The sequence below is a fragment of the Tachyglossus aculeatus genome, chromosome 22 (genome assembly GCF_015852505.1).
Source record: "Tachyglossus aculeatus isolate mTacAcu1 chromosome 22, mTacAcu1.pri, whole genome shotgun sequence".
Taxonomy (NCBI): domain Eukaryota; kingdom Metazoa; phylum Chordata; class Mammalia; order Monotremata; family Tachyglossidae; genus Tachyglossus; species Tachyglossus aculeatus.
In genome coordinates this window covers 49222100-49236006 of record NC_052087.1, presented here as the reverse complement: position 1 = coordinate 49236006, position 13907 = coordinate 49222100, and positions in this window count along the sequence as shown.

Here is a 13907-nt window from a genome sequence, read left to right as displayed (position 1 = left end):
ACCACAACCCTCCCCACCTTCAAAGCTCTCCTGAAAAGTCATCTCCACTTAGAGGTTAATCCCCACCTCCCTGGTTTGCCATCCCTATCATCATCATCATCATCATCATCATCATCAATCGTATTTATTGAGTGCTTACTATGTGCAGAGCACTGTACTAAGCGCTTGGGAAATACAAATTGGCAACACATAGAGACAGTCCCTACCCAACAGTGGGCTCACAGTATAAAAGGGATATGTACAAGTAAAATAAATAAACAAATAAATAAATAAATAAATAAATAGAGTAACAAATATGTACAAACATATATACATATATACAGGTATACATATATACGGGTAGACATGGATGTGGGGAGGGAGGGCATTCCATCAGCCAAGGAAGTGGGTATCCATTTATGTATTCATTTTTGCCTTACATTTGCTGTTTCTATATTTATCTGTACCTTTCCTCTTAGTAGTAATAGTATTTGTTTCATACCTACTATGTGTAAATAATAATAACAATAATGATGGGATTCGTTAAGCGCTTACTATGTGCAAAGCGTTCCCCCCTTTTAGACTGTGAGCCACTGTTGAGTAGGGACCGTCTCTATATGTTGCCAATGTGTACTTCCCAAGCGCTTAATACAGTGCTCTGCACATAGCAAGTGTTCAATAAATACGATTGATGATGATGATGATGATGAAAGCACTGTTCTAAGCACTGTAATAATAATAATGGTATTTGTTCAATGCTTACTATGTGCCGAGCACTGTTCTAAGCACTGTACTGAGCTCTAGGAGAGAACACACTGTTTAGAGTTAGACACAGTCCCTAGCCCCCAAATAGTAGTAATCAATCACTCAATCGTATTTATTGAGCGCTTACTGTGTGCAGAGCACTGGACTAAGCGCTTGGGAAGTACAAGTTGGCAACATATAGAGACGGTCCCTACCCAACAGTGGGCTCATCATCATCATCAATCGTATTTATTGAGCGCTTACTGTGTGCAGAGCACTGTACTAAGCGCTTGGGAAGTACAAGTTGGCAACATATAGAGACAGTCCCTACCCAACAGTGGGCTCACAGTCTAGAAGACTAGTATCCATCAATCAATCAATCAATCAGTGATATTTATTATTATTAATAATAATAATAACAATAATGGTATTTGTTATGCACTTACTATGTGCCAGGCACAATACTAAGTGCTGGATAATAATTTGGGTATTTGTTAAGTGCTTACTATGTGCCAGTCACTGTACTAAGCGCTGGGATAGATACAGGGCTCAGTGGAAAGAGCACGGACTTTGGAGTCAGCGGTCATGGGTTCAAACCCCGGCTCTGCCAATTGTCAGTTGGGTGACTTTGGGCAAGTCACTTCACTTCTCTGTGCCTCAGTTCCCTCATCTGTAAAATGGGGATTAAGACTGTGAGCCCCCTGAGGGACAACCTGATCACCTTGTAACCTCCCCAGCGCTTAGTGCTTTGCGCATAGTAAGCGCTTAATAAATACCATCATGATTATTATTGGACACAATCCCAGTCCCATGTGGGGCTCACAGTCTCAATCCCCATTTTACAGATGAGGTCACTGAGGCCCAGAGAAGTAAAGCGATTTGCTACTGTCTAACGAGCACTGCCTTAAAAATACAAAAGAGTTGCTAGACATGTTACCTGCCCACAAGGAGCAATAGTATTTATTAAGTGTTTACTGTGGGCAGACATTGGGAAAAATTATACAGATGAGAGTTTCTCTGTTCGTTTTAGGGAACTTATTAAGCTCACTATGTGTCAAACACTGTCCTAAGCCAAACACAGCCTAACAAAGGGCTTATTTCTATTCTACATATATGGTCTGTAATGATAATAATAATGATGATGGTATTTGTTAAGCGCTTAGCTGCGTGCCAGGCACTGTAATAATAATAATAATAATAATGATGATGATGGCATTTATTAAGCACTTACTATGTGCAAAGCACTGTTCTAAGAGCTGGGGAGGTTACAAGGTGATCAGGTTGTCCCACGGAGGGCTCACAGTCTTCATCTCCATTTTCCAGATGAGGTCACTGAGGCCCAGAGAAATGAAGTGACTTGCCCAAAATCACAAAGCTGACAGTTACTATCATCATCATCAATCGTATTTATTGAGCGCGTCCCAACTCCTGACGCAGTAGGCTCTCAATAAATACGAATTATTGACTGACTGGTTGGAACCAAGTAGGGCTAGCTTGGGAAAGCTTCACGGAAGAAGTGAATCAATCAATCAATCGTATTTATTGAGCGCTTACTGTGTGCAGAGCACTGTACTAAGCGCTTGGGAAGTACAAATTGGCAACATCTAGAGACAGTCCCTACCCAACAGTGGGCTCACAGTCTAAAAGGGGGAGACAGAGAACAAAACCAAACATACTAACAAAATAAAAGAAATAGGATAGATATGTACAAGTAAAATAAATAAATAAATAAATAAATAATTACTATGTGCCGAGCACTGTTCTAAGTGCTGGGATAATTATTATTACTTATTATTACTAAGTGGAGCTGGGATTTGAACCCCTGACCTCTGACTCCAAAGCCCAGGCTCTTTCCACTGAGCCACACTGCTTCTCTAAGCAGAACTGTACTAAGCGCCATACCTGCCTGCCTCCCTATTAATCTGTAAGCTTCTTTAATCTTCGACTTTTATTGCATGTTCCCAACTCCTGACGCAATAGGCTCTCAATAAATACGAATTATTGACTGACTGGTTGGAACCAAGTAGGGCTAGCTTGGGAAAGCTTCACGGAAGAAGTGAATCAATCAATCAATCGTATTTATTGAGCGCTTACTGTGTGCAGAGCACCGGACTAAGCGCTTGGGAAGTCCAAGTTGGCAACATTTAGAGACGGTCCCTACCCGACAGCGGGCTCACAGTCTAGAAGGGGGAGACAGAGAACAAAACCAAACATACTAACAAAATAAAATAAATAGAATAGATATGTACAAGTAAAATAAATAGAGTAATAAATATGTACAAACATATATACAGGGAAGTGAAGTGTGGAGAGAAGTGTTTTGAATGGAAGGGAGCAGCATTATGAGGGGGAGAGTGTTTTCCAGGAATGGGGAAAGGCATCTGTAATAACTCGGAGGGAATAATAACTGGTTTGGTTTGCTGGATATATTTACTATATATATTTATATAGTATATAGTAATAATAATAATAATAATAATAATAATGTTGGTATTTGTTAAGCGCTTACTATGTGCAAAGCACTGTTCTAAGCGCTTGGGGGGATACAAAGTGATCAGGTTGTCCCACGTGGGGCTCACAGTCTTAATCCCCATTTTACAGACGAGGTAACTGAGGCTCAGAGAAGTTAAGTGACTTGCCCAAGGTCACACAGCAGACATGTGGCGGAGTCGGGATACGAACCCGTGACCTCTGACTCCAAAGCCCGTGCTCTTTCCACTGAGCCACGCTGCTTCTCTATAGTACAGTATATAGTATACTATATATATATTTACTATGTAGTATACAGTATATTTACTATGTATTGAGAAGCAGCGTGGCTTAGTGGAAAGAGCCAGGGCTTGGGAGTCAGAGGTCCTGAGTTCTAATCCCCGCTCTGCCACTTGTCGGCTGTGTGACTTTGTGCAAGTCACTTAACTTCTCTGGGCCTCAGTGACCTCATCTGGAAAATGGAGATTAAGACTGTGAGCCCCATGTGGGACAACCTGATAACCTCGTTTCTAACCCTGCGCTTAGAACAGTGCTCGGCACATAGTAAGTGCGTAACAAATCCCATTATTATTATTATTATCCCAGTGCTTAGAACAGTGCTCAACACATAGTCAGCGCTTAACAAATACCATAATAATTATTATTATTATCCCAGTGCTTAGAACAGTGCTCAGCACATAGTAAATGCTTAACAGATACCATTATTATTATTATTTTCCCAGTGCTTAGAACAGTGCTCAACACATAGTAAGCACTTAACAAATACCATAATTACTATTAGTGTTATTATCCCAGCATTTAAAACAGTGCTCAGCACATAGTAAGTGCTTAACAAGTGTTATTATTATTATTATTATTATTATTATTATTATTATTATTATTATCCCAGCGCTTAGAACAGTGCTCGGCACATAGTAAGTGCTTAACCAATACCATTATTATTATTATTACCCTAGTGCTTAGAACAGTGCTCAACACATAGTAAGCGCTTTACAAATACCATAATTATTATTATTATTATTATTATCCCAGTGCTTAGAACAGTGCTTGGCACATAGTAAGTGCTTAACAAATACCATTATTATTATTATTATTAGCCTAGTGCTTAGAACAGTGCTCAACACATAGTAAGCGCTTAACAAATACCATAATAATAATAATAATTATTATTATTATTATTATCCCAGCACTTAGAACAGTGCTCGGCACATAGTAAGTGCTTAACAAATACCATTATTATTATTATTATCCTAGTGATTAGAACAGTGATCAACACGTAGTAAGCGCTTAACAAATACCATAATAATAATAATAATAATAATAATAACAAATGGTATTTGTTAAGTGCTGACTATGTGTTGAGCACTGTTCTAAGCACTGGGATAATAATAATAATAATGGCATTTGTTAAGCACTTACTATGTGCCGAGCACTGTTCTAAGCGCTGGGATAATAATAATAATAATAATTATGGTATTTGCTAAGCGCTTACTATGTGTTGAGCACTGTTCTAAGCACTGGGATAATAATAATAATAATAATGGTATTTGTTAAGCACTTACTATGTGCCGAGCACTGTTCCAAGTGCTGGGATAATAATAATAATAATTATTATCGTGTTTGCTCAGAGCTTACTATGTGTTGAGCACTAATCTAAGCACTGGGATAATAATAATAATAATGGGATTTGTTAAGCACTTACCATGTGCCGAGCACTGTTCTAAGCGCTGGGATAATAGTAATAATAATAATAATAATGGTATTTGCTAAGCGCTTACTATGTGTTGAGCACTGTTCTAAGCACTGGGATAATAATAACAATAATGGTATTTGTTAAGCACTTACTACGTGCTGAGCACTGTTCTAAGAGCAGGGATAATAATAATAATAATAATAATGATTATGGTATTTGCTAAGCACATACTATGTGTTGAGCACTTTTCTAAGCATTGGGATAATAATAATAATAATAATAATTATGGTATTTGTTAAGCACTTACTATGTGCCGAGCACTGTTCTAAACGCTGGGATAATAATAATAATACTGATAATTACGGTATTTGCTAAGTGCTTACTATGTGTTGAGCACTGTTCTAAGCACTGGGATAATAATAATAATAATGGTATTTGTTAAGCACTTACTATGTGCCGAGCACTGTTCTAAGCTCTGGGATAATAATAATAATAATGATTATGGTATTTGCTAAGTGCTTACTATGTGTTGAGCACTGTTCTAAGCACTGGGATAATAATAACAATAATAATTATGGTATTTGTTAAGCACTTACTGTGTGCCGAGCACTGTTCTAAGCACTGGGATAGAAACGAGGTTATCAGGTTGTCCCGCATGGGGCTCACAGTCTTAATCCCCACTGTACAACGTGCTGAGTTAGATAAAAGTTAATCAGGTCAGACATGGTCCCTATCCCACGTGGGGCTCACAGTCTAGAGGAGAGAGAAAATAGTTTCTTTTAAATCTTCCACTCATTCATTCATACAATCGTATTTATTGAGCGCTTACTGTGTGCAGAGCACTGGACTAAGTGCTTGGGAAGCCCAAGTTGGCGACATCGAGAGACGGCCCTTACCCAACAGCGGGCTCACAGTCTAGTAGGGGGAGACAGACGACAAAACTAAGCATGTTAACAAAATAAAATAAATAGAATAGTAAATACGTACAAGTAAAATCAATAGAGTAATAAATCTGCACAAACATATATACAGTTGCTGTGGGGAGGGGAAGAAGGTAGGGCAGGGGGGGATGGAGAAGCAGCGTGGCTCAGTGGAAAGAGCACGGGCTTTGGAGTCAGTGCTCATGGGTTCAAATCCTGGGTCTGCCAGTTGTCAGCTGTGTGACCTTGGACAAGTCACTTCACTTCTCTGGGCCTCAGTTACCTCATCTGGAAAATGGGGGTTGACTGTGAGCCCCCCATGGGACAACCTGATCACCTTGTATCCCCCCAGTGCTTAGAACAGTGCTTTGCACATAGTAAGCACTCAAGATCATCATCTGGATGTCTGCACGCCACCCAAAACTCAACATGTCCGAGACTGAACTCCTTGTCTTCCCTCCCAAACCCTGCCCTCTCCCTGACTTTCCCATCTCTGTTGACGGCACTACCATCCTTCCCGTCTCACAGGCCTGCAAGCTTGGTGTCATCCTCGACTCCGCTCTCTCATTCACCCCTCACATCCGAGCCGTCACCAAAACCTGCTGGTTTCAGCTCTGCAACATTGCCAAGATCCGCCCTTTCCTTTCCATCCAAACCGCTACCCTGCTCGTTCAAGCTCTCATCCTATCCCGTCTGGACTACTGCATCAGCCTCCTCTCTGATCTCCCATCCTCGTGTCTCTCCCCACTTCAATCCATACTTCATGCTGCTGCCCGGATTGTCTTTGTCCAGAAACGCTCTGGGCATGTTACTCCCCTCCTCAAAAATCTCCAGTGGCTATCAATCCATCTGCGCATCAGGCAGAAACTCCTCACCCTGGGCTTCAAGGCTGTCCATCCCCTCGCCCCCTCCTACCTCACCTCCCTTCTCTCCTTCTCCAGCCCAGCCCGCACCCTCCGCTCCTCCGCCGCTAATCTCCTCACCGTTAGGCCTCGTTCTCGCCCGTCCCGCCGTCGACCCCCAGCCCCCGTCCTCCCCCGGGCCCGGAATGCCCTCCCTCCCAACATCCGCCAAGCTCGCTCTCTTTCTCCCTTCAAGGCCCTACGGAGAGCTCACCTCCTCCAGGAGGCCTTCCCAGACTGAGCCCCTTCCTTCCTCTCCCCCTCATCCCCCTCTCCATTCCCCCATCTTACCTCCTTCCCTTCCCCACAGCACCTGTATAGATGTATATATGTTTGTACATATTTATTACTCTATTTATTTATTTTACTTGTACATACCTATTCTATTTCTTTTATTTTGTTAGTATGTTTGGTTTTGTTCTCTGTCTCCCCCTTTAAGACTGTGAGCCCACTGTTGGGTAGGGACTGTCTCTATATGTTGCCAACTTGGACTTCCCAAGCGCTTAGTCCAGTGCTCTGCACACAGTAAGCACTCAATAAATACGATTGATTGATTGATTGATCCTTTCTACTCCCATCATAATCTACCCAAGGGGAAGAGAGAGGGCAATCAATCAATCAATCAATCATAATTATTGAGCGCTTACTATGTGCAGAGCACTGTACTAAGCGCTTGGGAAGTACAAATTGGCACATATAGAGACAGTCCCTACCCAACAGTGGGCTCACAGTCTAAAAGCGGTCACCCTGCCCGCTTTCCCCCGACTCTGACCTCCGATGACCGGGCAAGGAAATCTGAGCGGTTACGCTGCCCCAGATTTTGGCCTTCAAGCGAAAGGGGCATCAAAGGAAGACGGGGAGGGGAGAGAGATGAGCTAATCTGAGCTTTTTGGCCCCATTTCCAGGGAACGTAATTGGCTGAGGTACATCTGGGACCCGCTCCATTTCAGGAAACCCGGTTATGGTCGCTGATGGGGAGCTCAATTTATTCAGGAAAGTTAACCGCTTCCTATCTCGTGGCCGGGAGGCAGCCCCGCTGGGGGCTAAGAACTCCCCTCACCTCAGACAGCGTGGCTTAGTGGAAAGAGCCCGTGCTTGGGAGTCAGGGGTCGTGGGTTCGACCACTTCATTCATTCATTCATTCAACTTTAGAGGTGGAAGATTCATTCAGTCGTATTTATTGAGCACTTACCGTGCGCAGAGCACTGTACCAAGCGCTTGGGAGAGGACAAGTCGGTAACACATAGAGACGGTCCCTACGCACCAACGGGTTCACGGTCTAGAAGGGGGAGGCAGACAACAAAACAAAACATGTAGACACTAGCCAGCTGTGTGACCTCGGGCAAGTCACTTAACTTCTCTGTGCCTCAGTGTCCTCATCTGTAAAATGGGGATGAAGACTGTGAGCTCCAGGTGGGACAACCTGATTCCCATGTATCTACCCCAGCGCTTAGAACAGTGCCTGGCATATAGTAAGTGCTGAACAAATACCAACATTATTATTATCATTATTATTATCCCTGCAAGCACTCGGTCATAATCCTCCTGGGGAGGTCTTTGCCTGCTAGTCAAAATCGATCAATCAATCAATCAATTGAGATTGTGTTTATTGGGTGCAGAGCACTGTACCAAGTACTTGGGAGGGGACAAGTTGGTAACATATAGAGACGGTCCCTACCCACCAATGGGCTCACAGTCTAGAAGGGGGAGGCAGACAACAAAAACAAAACATGTAGACACTCGCCAGCTGTGCAACCTCGGGCAAGTCACTTAACTTCTCTGTGCCTCAATGTCCTCATCTGTAGAATAGGGATGAAGACTGTGAGCCCCACGTGGGACAACCTGATTCCCATGTATCTACCCCAGTGCTTAAAACAATGCCTGGCATATAGTAAACGCTGAACAAATACCAACATTATTATTATCCCTGCAAGCACTCGGTCATAATCCTCCTGGGGAGGTCTTTGCCTGCTAGTCAAAATCGATCAATCAATCAATCAGTCAATTGAGATTGTGTTTATTTGGTGCAGAGCACTGTACCAAGTACTTGGGAGAGGACAAGTCGGTAACATATAGAGACGGTCCCTACGCACCAACGGGCTCACGGTCTAGAAGGGGGAGGCAGACAACAAAACAAAACATGTAGACACTCGCCAGCTGTGCGATCTCGGGCAAGTCACTTAACTTCTCTGTGCCTCAGTGACCTCATCTGTAAAATGGGGATGAAGACTGAGCTCCACGTGGGACAACCTGATTCCCATGTATCTACCCCAGCGCTTAGAACAGTGCCTGGCACAGAGTAAGCACTGAACAAATACCAACATTTTTATTATTAGTACAGTGCTCTGCACACAGTAAGCGCTCAATAAATACGATTGATGATGATGATTATTATTATTATCATTATTATTATCCCTGCAAGCACTCGGTCATAATCAGGTTGTCCCACGTGGGGCTCACAGTCTTAATCCCATTTTACAGATGAGGGAACTGAAGCACAAGTGGTGGAGCCAGGATTCGAACCCATGACCTCTGACTCCAAATAATGATAATAATGGCATTTATTAGGCACTTACTATATGCAAAGCACTGTTCTAAGCACTGGGGAGGTTACAAGGTGATCAGGGGTCCCACGTGGGGCTCACAGTCATAATCCCCATTTTACAGATGAGGGAACTGAGGCCCAGAGAAGTGAAGTGACTTCATCATCATCATCGTCAATCGTATTTATTGAGCGCTTACTATGTGCAGAGCACTGGACTAAACGCTTGGGAAGTACAAATTGGCAACATCTAGAGACAGTCCCTACCCAACAGTGGGTTCACAGTCTAAAAGGGGGATACAGAGAACAAAACCAAACATACTAACAAAATAAAATAAATAGGATAGATATGTACTAGTAAAATAAATAAATAAATAGAATAATAAATATGTACAAACATATATACATATATACAGGTGCTGTGGGGAAGGGAAGGAGGTAAGATGGGAGGATGGTGAGGGGGACAAGGGGGAGAGGAAGGAAGGGGCTCAGTCTGGGAAGGCCTCCTGGAGGAGGTGAGCTCTCAGTAGGGCCTTGAAGGGAGGAAGAGAGCTAGCGCGGCGGATGGGCAGAGGGAGGGCATTCCAGGCCCGGGGGAATCAATCAATCAATCAATCGTATTTATTGAGTGCTTACTGTGTGCAGAGCACTGTAGTAAGCACTTGGGAAGTACAAGTTGGCAACATATAGAGACGGTCCCTACCCAACAATGGGCTCACAGTCTAGAAACAGTGCTTTGCTCATAGTAAGCGCTTAACAAATACCATTATTCATATTATTAACTTCTCTGTGCCTCATTTCCCTCATCTGTAAAAATGGGGATTAAGAGTGTGAGCCCCCCGTGGGACAACCTGATCACCTTGTATCCTCCCCAGAGCTTAGAACAGTGCTTTGCACATAGTAAATGCTTAATAAATGCTATTATTATTATTATTATTATTAACAAATACCACAATTATTATTATTATTATATTCAGCATATGCTCAGCTCCTTCCTTTGACTGGGAATTGGGGTATAAACTCCTGGAAGGAATCAAGATCTCCTTTCCTCCACTCAGCTCCTTCCTTTGACTGGGAATTGGGGAATAAACTCCTGCAAGGAAGCAAGATCTCCTTTCCTTTGCTCAGCTCCTTCCTTTGACTGGGAATTGGGGTATAAACTCCTGCAAGGAATCAAGATCTCCTTTCCTCCACTCAGCTCCTTCCTTTGACTGGGAATTGGGGAATAAACTCCTGCAAGGAAGCAAGATCTCCTTTCCTCCGCTCAGCTCCTTCCTTTGACTGGGAATTGGGGGATAAACTCCTGCAAGGAATCAAGATCTCCTTTCCTCCACTCAGCTCCTTCCTTTGACTGGGAATCGGGGGATAAACTCCTGCAAGGAATCAAGATCTCCTTTCCTCCACTCAGCTCCTTCCTTTGACTGGGAATTGGGGAATAAACTCCTGCAAGGAAGCAAGATCTCCTTTCCTCCGCTCAGCTCCTTCCTTTGACTGGGAATTGGGGAATAAACTCCTGCAAGAAAGCAAGATCTCCTTTCTTCCGCTTCACCCTAGACATCTCATTCCCAGGGGTGGACCTTTCTGTCTGAGAGTTATAATTTTCTCCCAAGGCTCCCTAAGTCTTGGCAATCCCAGGAATCAGCCGACAGCGTCTCCACGGGTAACGGGCCGGGGCCCAATTTTCTGTCACCCTTGGAACGGCGTGAGAATCCGCGGCTGGAAATCCCAGTTCATTCATTCATTCAATCGTATTTATTGAGCGCTTACTGTGTGCAGAGCACTGTACTAAGCGCTTGGGAAGTCCAAGTTGGCAACATCTAGAGCTGGTCCCTACCTGACAGCTGGCTCACAGTCTAGAAGGGGGAGACAACAAAACAAAACATATAAACCAAATAAAGTAAATAGAATAAATATGTGCAAGTAAAATAAATAGAGTAATAAATCTGTATAAACATATTCGGTTCTCCCATGATCCATGCTCTCGCTCGGCTTGGGGAATTAGGGAATATTCTCCAGGCCACACGTGTCCATCTGGGTCGAACGTGATGTGCTCCTGCAATAATAATGATGGCATTTGTTAATAATAATAATAATAATGACATTTGTTAAGCGCTTACTATGTGCAAAGCACTGTTCTAAGCGCTGGGGGGGATACAATGGGATCAAGTTGTCCCACGTAGGGCTCACAGTCTTAATCCCCATTTTTACAGATGAGGGAACTGAGGCTCAGAGAAGTTAAGTGACTTGCCCAAGGTCACACAGCAGACTTGTGGCGGAGCCGGGATTCGAACCCACGATGTCTGACTCCAAAGCCCGGGCTCTTTCCACTGAGCCACGTTAAGCGCTTACTATGAGCCAAACACTGTTCTAAGCGCTGGGGACAGTGCAAGAAACAATGGGGTTGCTTAAGGTGTAGCATATAATAATTATAATGATGATGGCATTTGTTAAGCGCTTACTATGTGCAAAGCACTGTTCTAAGCGCTGGAGAGGATACAAGTGTCCCACTGGGGGCTCACAGTTTTAATCCCCATTTTACAGATGAGGCAACTGAGGCCCAGGGAAATTAAGTGACTTGCCCAAAGTCACCCAGCTGCCAGTTAGCCGAGCCGGGATTTGAACCCACGACCTCTGCCTCATAAGCCTATGCTCTTTCCACTGAGCCACGCAGCATATCAAAAAGGGGGTTTTCCCTAATCATCACCAGTGTATTTATGAATAATAATAATAATGATGATGATGGTATTTGTTAAGCGCTTACTGTGTGCAGAGCACTGCACAAAGCACTCGAGAGAATATCATCATCATCATCATCAATCGTATTTATTGAGCGCTTACTATGTGCAGAGCACTGTACTAAGCGCTTGGGAAGTACAAATTGGCAACATATAGAGACAGTCCCTACCCAACAGTGGGCTCACAGTCTAAAACGGGGAGACAGAGAACAAAACCAAACATACTAACAAAATAAAATAAATAGGATAGATATGTACAAGTAAAATGAATAAATAAATAAATAGAGTAATAAATATGTACAACCATATATACATATATACAGGATATATATATAATATAATGCAACCGAATATAACAGAATATAATGCAACCGAGTTGGTAGACGCGTTCCCTGCCCACAACGAGCTTACAGTCTGGAGGGGAATCATCCAATCATTCATTCAATCGTATTTATTGAGCGCTTACTGTGTGCACAGCACTGTACTAAGCGCTTGGGAAGTCCAAGTCGGCAACATCTAGAGACGGTCCCGACCCAACAGCGGGCTCACAGTCTAGAAGGGGGAGACGGACAACAAAACAAAACACGTGGACGGGTGTCAAGTCGTCAGAACAAATAGAAATAAAGCTAGATGCACATCATTAACAAAATAAAATAGTAAATATATATAAGTAAAATAAATAGAGTAATAAATCTGGACAAATGTATATACAGGGGCTGTGGGGAGGGGAAGGAGGTAGGGCGGGGGGATGCGGAGGAAGAGAGGAAAAAGGCGGCTCAGTCTGGGCACAAAAGGGAGCTCACAATCAGACTGTGAGCCCATTGTTGGGTAGGGACCGTCTCTATATGTTGCCAACTTGTACTTCCCAAGCGCTTAGTACAGTGCTCTGCACACAGTAAGCGCTCAATAAATACGACTGAATGAATGAGTGAATGAATGAATAATCTCCCATGCGCTCAGTACAGTGCTCTGCCCCCAGCAAGCGCTCAGTAAATACCATTGATTCATTGATTCATTCATTCAATCGTATTTATTGAACGCTTGAATGAATGATCTCCCATGCGCTCAGTACAGTCCTCTGCCCCCAGCAAGCGCTCAGTAAATACCATTGATTCATTGATTAATTCATTCAATCGTATTTATTGAGCGCTTACTGTGTGCAGAGCACTGGACTAAGGGCTTGGGAAGTACAAGTCGGCAACATATAGAGACGGTCCCTACCCAACAACGGGCTCACATTCATTCATGATTGATTCACATTGATTGATTGATTGATTCATTCATTCATTCAATCGTATTTATTGAGCGCTTACTGTGTACAGAGCACTGTACTAAGCGCTTGGGAAGGACAAGTTGGTGACACATAGAGACGGTCCCTACCCAATAGCGGGCTCACAGTCTAGAAGGGGGAGACAGACAACAAAACAAAACATGTAGACAGGTGTCAAAATGAAGATTATAATACAAGATTATAATACAACAGAGTTGGTAATAATAATAATAATATTAATAATAATAATAATAATGGCATTTATTAAGCGCTTACTATGTGCAAAGCACTGTTCTAAGTGCTGGGGAGGTTACAAGGTGATCAGGTTGTCCCACGGGGGGCTCACAGTCATAATCCCTATTTTACAGATGAGGGAACTGAGGCCCAGAGAAGGGAAGTGGCTTGCCCAAAGTCACACAGCTAAGTGAGGGAGATGGGATTTGAACCCATGACCATTGACTCCAAACCCCGGGCTCTTTCCACTGAGCCACACTCGATCCCTGCCCACAAGGGGCTTACAGTCTAGAGGGGGATCAATCCATTCAATCAATGGTATTTACTGAGCGCTTGCTGGGGACAGAGCACTGTACTGAACGCTTGGGAGATTATAATATAACTGAGTCAGTAGACAT